The sequence below is a fragment of the Monopterus albus genome, unplaced genomic scaffold (genome assembly GCF_001952655.1).
Source record: "Monopterus albus unplaced genomic scaffold, M_albus_1.0 scaffold67.1, whole genome shotgun sequence".
NCBI classification, from domain to species: Eukaryota; Metazoa; Chordata; class Actinopteri; order Synbranchiformes; family Synbranchidae; genus Monopterus; species Monopterus albus.
In genome coordinates, this window is record NW_018127947.1 from 1,565,769 (window position 1) to 1,574,974 (window position 9,206).

Here is a 9,206-nt window from a genome sequence, read left to right on the forward strand (position 1 = left end):
AACCAACTGAGAACAACACTGTTGAGCCTGCATCTCTCACACTTCTTCACAATTATAAATCTAAAAGCCTTATAAAGTGAGACTAACATGAGCCTGACTGGTGATTGCGACGCTGGATCACAGTGCGCTCCACATTGTCTCCAGCAGACAAGTTACAATAAACTCTTCGGAAACTCTTTTCTTACTCAATGTCTATTTAAAGAAATATTCCCCAGTTGCGACAACTCTTCACATTTCTCTGCAGCTTCCCAGAAATGAGAGAAACTCTTTAGAAAACAACCCAACCAGCTCTACCAACTCCCATGACACCTAGCTGTGCTGCTGACCTCTGCCTCTGTGTGTCTGTGTATAGTTTGCAGGCAGGCAGCTGTCCCTGTTTCCTGACAGGTTAAATATTGTGTCCCACCTTCCTCTCAGAGTGTTGATTCAAAAAATAGTTGCTTTAAACGGGCCGGTGTTGAACTACAAGTCAACAGCACATGCCAGGAATACCTCAGTTTCTCGCTTCAACACTGAACAGACCAGTGGCCGTTGAGAATCTGCACCTCCTGTTACACAGTTTCCCACCTCTTTAATATCCAAAGGGGGGGGGGGGTTTCCACCTGTCTCTGGTTCATATTGTGGGAGGGTCAGGTTTGGCAGTGGGTGGCAAATGACTGTGATAATCTCATGTCAATCACACAGGGGTGATTATGAGCACAAGCTCAAACTGTGTGCTGTATCCAGGCACAAAGCAAAGGAGGCCAAGGAAAACCAGGAGGATCACGATGGGACAGGGAACTACAAAAGGGGAATAAATGTTCTGAGGGCCCGGGGTGACATCTTCAAACTGCTTGTTCTGTTTGAGCGACACCCAAACAAGGGATGGGCATTTCAAGCTAAATGCTATTTGATATTTGCTGGGAACTATTTGAAGATCAGCAGTACACCACTCCGGCACAGCTCTAGTCCTGAAGAACAGCACTCCAGCTGCTTATGTAAACGGCGGGTGACTGTCACATATGATTCAGTTGTAAGCACCGTCCATGCATCCGAGGTCAGATGCCTTTTCAACACTTGTCAGTCGACTGTGCAGCTCAGACGCATTATAATCACATAGTTTATCCAGTCGTGTCGTGACCGTTTTTCTTGATGGCTGTGCTCGCTGCACGTTTCTGCTGTTTGTATTTGGTGCTGTCATAAAATGATATACTGACCTTGTTATTGCATTATTTCCAGGCGCCGGTAAAAGCAAACAGAAGAAAGCAGTGGCTCTTTGTTTTTAAACAAAACCATAGTCACATAAAATATTTGCTTTTTCTAAATTAAATGACTAGTCAAATATTCAAAAACCGCTGCCCATCCCGAACCAAACTGTGGTCGATGTTCAGTGATTAAAGCAGGAAAATAGCCACAAGTCAAAGTCACTGTCAAAATGTGTCAGTTAGGGTTTGGTCTACTTAACCTGGAGTCAGTGATGGACGCCGAAGACGAACATGCCACTAGTGACACTGTATAAATGTTCCACTTTATCGTGACCGTTTTTTGTACTAATTGAGAATTCATATGCAACATTATCTCCATAACAGCACAGTAAGTTTCCGTTCTATGGCCGACTCCATGGGCCATTCACTTATCACTTTGCACAAGGAGACAGATCATCTAATGACAAACATTAATCCTCTCATATCTCCAGTTATTTGGAAGCTTTAGGTTAAACACTGAACACTAAACCAGAGGTGAGACCAACCCATCAATCTGGATCAACCCATCCCTCCTCACTGCTATTTGCAGAGGCTCAAATGAAGACTGCAAGACAGATGCACTGACCCTAGCAGATGCAGAGCAGCATGGTTTCCAAGCAGATATTCGGTAAATCTAAATTTAACCCATACGCTGTTATTTTATGTTCAACAAGGAGAAACAAACTGATCGGCCAAGGTTTTTCAGATGGAAAAAAACATGACCAGTCAAAGCAAAGTAAGTCTTATTTTATCCAGAAACATCTCTTTGATGTTTCAGTTATATCCCAACACCACCGCCAATTGTGTTGTGTGGTCTTAAATTACACAGAGGAAGAGTGAGTGGAAAGAAAGAAAGAAAAGGCAGGAGACATCTGATACAATGGAGCCACAAGGGGAGAAACTGCTGCTTTGCCCATTCATCCAAACTGTTCCCGTTCCAAAACACTCACACGTGTGTCTGTGTTGCTTACGCTGCTTGGTCAATTCACACTTAACTTTAGATTTTAGTCCCCCCACCTCCTTCTTCTCTCCTTTTGTGTCTACTTGCTGAAAATACACTGAACAAAATGGTGGCTTTGACCTCAATAACCGGTTGACCTGATTTCTGTTTTGTTGTCCCTCTGAGTGGATGATCTGTGTATAAATTAGATAAATCTGTTGTGATGCTTGTTCATGTATACACACATGCATTTTTTTATTTTACCATAGATAAAATGCATATGTAATAATACTGCACATGGTACATCAGTTGTATGGCAGTACAGGTATGTCTGAGATACTTTAGACAAAAAGCTGCCATTATGTAGTTTTCCCACCAGAATGTACTGATAAGTTCATTTTTCAACTGTAAAAGTACAAACGCACTTCGGTTTTGACGTCTCTTTTTCTCCTGGTTAAAACTGACTACATCTTCCCTCCACTCCACTACTAACAAATACCAAGGCCAGAGCGGCACCTGGCCAGTGAGGAAGGACATAACTTAGACACACTATGTTAGCACAGGAAATGACCAGAGTAGCTAGCACTAGAGTGCAAAAGAGGCTGTTCGGTTGCCCTGCTATGGTCACTCTTTCTCTGTTTCGCTGGTAGAAAGGCCCTTCCTTTTGGCTAATCAAAAGAAAAACTTCTCATTCATCTGTCAACACAGCAGGAGCGAGGGCCTGACACTTGCCCAACTTCTGTTCACAATGCAATATCATCCAGAAAGGCTGATGAAGTGGTGAGCTACTTCTCTATCTTGTGATTGCTGCAACAAAAAGGTACCATGACATCATTGTCATTGTCATTGTACCGTGTTAGGAAAGGCTTTTTGAGCAGCAGCACATACAGTACAGCAGCCAGGCTTTACAGTATGATAAAATGAGTGAAGCAGGACGGGCTTTGACAGCTTCACTGCATTTTTTTTCTTTGCCCATCATACACACAAGCTCCAAACTCCACATATGTTGAATTACTAGCCTTCTTCTGCTGGACACCTCAGACCCTACAACTAGACAACAAGTGCAGAGGTGCATAAATGAAACCCAGATGCTGATCTGACGCAACACAAAAACAACACACCAGGTAGCATACTGTCTACTGCACAATAGAGACAATGACACACTTTTTTTTTTTTTATTCAGGACCGCTGAGTAATAAGAATTTGGACATTAAGAAAAGTAGAACAAACTGTCCCATTAACCGAAGATTTCTCTCATTCTTAGTTCAACTGTGTAGACCGAGTGTGTGAATGAGTCTGCCAACAACTTGAAACAAAAACAGCCATGTTCTGTTTCCCCATAGACCCAATAGTACAGGAAGATCACTGCATGAATGGGTCCGTGTGGGAAAGCAACTGTGCTAATACCCATACAGCCCACAAACAGCACAAAACCTTCATATCAGGCAAACATCAACAACCCACTGCAAAACCATCCCAGTCCACAATAATTACTTTCCTAGTTCTGACAGATTAATACTAAAGTATTATACTAAAAGCATAAGTCCTATTAAATCAGCCAAACAGAACATTCATAATAAATACACAATATAGCAAAGGTGTTGAAATTATGAGCCAACAAATACCAAAAACTATCACAAACAAACTTGCTGCCTGTGGCCTTACTGAGAATGACAAGTACACAATCAACACATTTCCAGACAGGAGCGTGAGCAGCACTTCCTTACCTTGGTGAAGTAAAGCAGTGATTCCCGGGTCGTTCGGGAACAGTTGCAGTAACCTCAAGCATCCACAGCACCACAGCACCACAGCTCAATTCCCAGGCCCGCGTCTGAGACCTGAGGTCCCGGCAGGTGGAAACACCAACAGCCGATAAATATTATAGCTTCCTACTGACAAGAGACGTTAAAATGCGGCAAGCAGGAAGCTCCAAACTGCATTATTCCCTCCATGAACTCGTCCTGAAGCGAAATACCCAAAGTTTGGCTGGCTAGCTTAGTTTTTCTGCTAACTACAGATAACTTCTCAGAAAACGCGGATTAGCAAACTGTTAACGTCTAATTACCGTTATCGTTACGGAGGCCTCTAAGGGTCACAGTGAATCATGGAAACGCAAAAGTAGATCAGAAAAATACCCAAAATAATATCTTTCATGACCCTTAGGAGGCTCCGTAGATTTAAATAACCCGCCTGATTCGGAAGGGTGCGTTTGATATGTTATGGGAGCAAAGCAGGACTTATCTGTGCGGGTTCATCACCAAGCATCACATGTCCGCGATTTAACTGTCGACAAATTAATCATTTAATTTACTAGTGGATAATTAGTGTTTCCAGCTATGAGAATAGAAATATATCACTGTTAATGTAATATATGATATGATATACGATATAATGCACCACATTTGTATCTTGTAGTGATGACAGAAGAGCTACTGCAACATAACTGCAGAATCTCAAGCTTTCACTTCTGTGGTCGTAGCCTAACCCTGTTTTCAGACACAAGACCCCTCACACATGTAGCCTACATAAATAACATACCCACTTAGCCTTAGTATAGAGTGAGGACCTGGGAAACATCTTGACCAAATCCAGTTGTGGCCTTTAATGTTTGAACACCTATATCAAAAGTCAGATTTTTAGCAACCTGTCCAGGGTGTAGTCCTGTGCAAATTTTTTAAATGTAAAGTTTAAAGTTGTACTTTTTATTTATTTGTTTTAATTTATTTAACGATGGCCCTTTATCAGACTTCTTCTAGTCTTTGAGAACCAGTGAGAGGAAAGTAAAGCAAGTGCAGGTGAACCCAAAGTTCATGTTGCCCCACTGAGATTTCAGGCAGCTGTAGCATCCAGTGACACACTTACTGTTAACACAGGGTGAATCTGGTGTGTGTTGTGTGTGTCCTCTTCTCCCTTTGAGGTTTGCTAGTGGGTTGTGCCAGAGGTGAGACTGCCACAAGACAGTTACTAACAGCTGAACCTGTCAGCGCCAGCAGCATTGCCCAAACAAAAGCCAGAGGGGTGGTTGGAGGGGATGTGGGCTTTGGCAGGGGTGGGGCACATGTTTGGCACTGGGGCACATCATGTAGGGGCAACACTGGCACCTATGCCTACTGTGGCCCAGACAGGCCTGCACAGACCTGAGTGGACTCTCAGAGAACAGATGTAGGAAATAAACAGCTGTCATGCTGTTTCATTAAACTGCTAACAGTGATGTGCTTATAGCACTCCACTGATTTTACACATGAAGTTTAGTTGTTAGCTGAAGATTAGTTTATGCACTTGATTCCTTTTCCAGCAATAGCAATTCAATATAGCATAGCTCTGATCATACAGAGACAAGCAGCTGAGCAGGGCAGAAACAGAGGCGTGATGTGTTTCTGGACCGTTCTTCCTAATTGTTTCAGGTCATTTCCTTGTTGCACAGATTAATGTTTTGCAGCTGCTGCTGCTGCTGCTTTCTATTCAGGTTGAATGTTTCTCCACTTCATTTTGCAAACAACAAGAATAAAGTAGACATTGATAATGACTTTCCATTCATCATTTCTGTCTGCACCTGTCAGTGTGGTGCTGAATTCCCCCTTACTCTGTTTTTTCTGACGAATGGTGCAGTGCTTTGTCTACAAATGACCGAATTTCCTTCATGCTCCACCTTTGTTTTTGTTTTCATATCAGACAAATCCCTATAATTCCAGCCCTATTTTTATGGACAGTGGCTGTTTATGTATTTCTGGTCAGTTATTGTTTTTGAATATTATAATTTTATTTCATTTGATTTAATTTTATTTCATTTAAAACAGTTGACTTTATTTAGCTTTTTATTAAGTTCCAGTGAGTTCCTTAAAGCCTCTGTGTTTGATAGGTGCTGTACAAACTAAGCTCCTTTGCTGTTGTGTCTGATTGGCTGTACCTCCTTGAAGACACATGGGAATAATCATATGATCACTTAGGGGCTGCTCTTTAAAGGTTACACAAAAACTTGCAAACTGCAAGTGTCAAAGTTGTTTTGCTCCTGTTAGACTTTTGGAAGTTTAATCCTTAAAACTATGATAAATACAAGTCCTGATTGAAACAGCAAACCCTGAGACTGATCTGATTCACAGAGGTGTGTTTGTACAGATTGCACCAGCGATTAAAACATCCTGCTCTTGTTATATCAATTCTGATGAGCCTCATCACTCATTCACTGTCAGGTTCAAGTAATGCACAACCTGTTATGTGCAAGTGCAGGTACTGAGCCAGACTTTGTCAATCCTGCTGTCGTGGCATAGACGTTGTTCAATAATTTCATAATGTGCAGAAATCTGATGTTCTCGTGAGTTTAGTAAGCTGTCCATGCATGTCAGGAGGGGCCCATCGTGTGCAGGAATGTGCCTGCTAAAATGAAAAACATCAATTTTTCCATTGTGGATCTTGGAGACGTCTGTGGGAACTCACTATATAGTTAAAGAGGCAGCTTTCTTGGGAGTAACTGTATTTTCCTGAGGGCACTGTATAGTTTCCACCTGTGTTTAGTTGTGGGCAGGGCCACATGTCAGGAGGTTTAAGTTCTCAGTTTCCCTCCATGGCCCGCTCCACTCTCCCTGGTGGTTTTGTGGTGTTGGAGGCAGCAGCAGGAAGCACTTGTTGTGCACAGGATGCCCCTAAATGCACCACTCCCACTCAGCTAATAACTTTTACACTTCTCTTCCCCTTGGCTGTGCACACAAGTGGGACATGTTCACTTCGTTCTTGGCAGTCATTTCCTTTGTGGTCAGCAGACACGACGTTCACTCTGAGTGCAGTCAGACTAGGCGAGAATAGCAATGCTTTGTTATGCAAACTCCCCGGGGACAAGGATGTTACTTATTAAGGCTTTTCACAGTTTTGTAGTCTGAAATTTTGAGATTTTAAATGTCATATTTACACAAGTTAAACTCACCAGTTATAGGACTCATAGATGTGGACATGCTCTTTTGTCTAAATGTTTTGAAAAAAAAATCTATCAAAACGAAGATGTGATAAATGTGAGAATATATGTGCAGTAACTCCTTACTACCTCACCAAGCATAATGGCATATCCAACTCCACCATGTGAAGTGTGATGTTTGAAGTTCAGTGTGGGAAATACCCTATTTTTGTGTATTGTGTTTAATGCTTTGTCGCCCTTATGTTCTTTCTGGCTTTTGACTCCTTACCTGACTCCAACGGAGAGCTGCACAAGAATTCCTATAGACTGTCTGTTTATACATAAAGAGCAAATAAAAATCTTGAATCTTGCAGTACTGGTAAACAGTTGCAATAACCTTTGAGTCTCCTTATTAGAAGACAAGTCTCTGCTGCCACCAGGTATATCCGAGTAAGATTGTAGACATGCAGCGAACAGGACAGCCAGGCACAGGCCCAGTGTCCCAAGGGCTCAGGGGCCCCTGGAGCTCACCTGCAATAGAGACACTAAACAACCACGTGCAAAATTACTATAAAGTAGTGTAAAACATTTTCAGCAACAAAAGTAGACCTTAAAAAAAGACAAAGGGCGGGGGATGCTTTACGTATCTTTGCCCAGAGGCCCATTGTGTCATAATCCATCTGTGGTGAGCAAGAACAGGATTTTAATTTTACCCGTACTTTTCCTTCTTTCCTCCATATGCCACAGAAATAATCCATAAAGGAAGGAATAAGGGCAGATAACTGCATCAGGAGCCATGTGAGCTACTGTATGTGACTTCCTAACAAATTCTGGGATTTTATTTTTAATTTTAGAATTTCCTCTAATTGAGAACTTCCCCAAAGGAGATGACATAAATCTTAGTCACAGTAAGCAGCGATATTTTAAGACTAAAGAGATGTTTTATACTTCACACATTTTCTCGTTCCCAGAACGACAATCAAAATAAAAAGACAAATAGGAAATGTCCGTGTGTCGGAGGGAGATGACTCGTACGTAAATGAGCAGAGGCCAGAGAGAAGGAAGGCCACCTCACCCATCCCATCCTTGTCTAAGCTTCACTCTGACTGATTCATGTCTTTCCCACTTTTTACAAAGAAGAGCAGGAAAACCAGCAAAAACACTTCTGGGACGGGGGGTGCGGGTGGGTCTTACGGGATGTTGTTTGAGTTTCGGATCCTGTTTTCTTCCCTTGTCCCAAGAAGCTACACTGCTGCAGGTGCACAAGCAGCCCCCTGCTCCTCCTTCACCCCCACCACCCTTATGGCCCTCACTCTCCTCCCTTTTGCCCAAATAAGTATAGCTCTTCCCATTTTTGGAGGTAACCCTACTCCTCATCAAGCCTTTCATTGTTGTTCAAATTTCTTGGCATTGCTGATGTATTAGCAGCCTGAGGTGAGTACAGGGACAGAGGGATCAGGGACTCTTTGCCTTATATAACACTTATTTTACTCCTAGGGGTGAAAATATCCACTTGTCAGTCATGTCATACAGTTGCAAAGCCTGAGCCCTGAGTGGCTGAGTTCTGTTTGTTCTGCTGAACTCTCAGAGAAGTAAAAATGGGTCAAGTGATGTTCTAAGCACAGTTAGAAGCTGTGGGACTCTGGAGGTAAACTATGCATTAAGGCCCCACGTGTCTGCAGGCACTTGGTTTTACCCCCACAAATGACAAAAGAAGTCATGTTATTGGACATGGCAGGTTTTAATGGCTGCTTTTGGTTTATTAGAAGCATAAATGTCAAATGTTTAATGAACATAAGAACTCTCCGCTCGTCCTCCGAGCCCAGCACAGAGCCCAAACCTCACATTGCCGCTGAAAAATCTCAGGGGCTGCATTTCATTATAAATCATTCTTCAGTTTTTAAGCGTGCTACTCACCAGAGTTTCCATGACATCATGAGCTGTCAGTATGGGAAGCCAGTCGCTTATATTCTGAAATTCAAACCAGGACACACAGCAGCAGCATAGCAGGCATCCAGCAAGGAATCCCACGCCAGGATCAATGTATAAGTGGTGGCACAAAACCTGCAAGATGAAGAGCGCACATGCACATGAAGGGGCTTCATGGAAAAATATAAAGTCATTGTTGGGCTCGAGTCAAGAGGTTTTGTTTTTTACC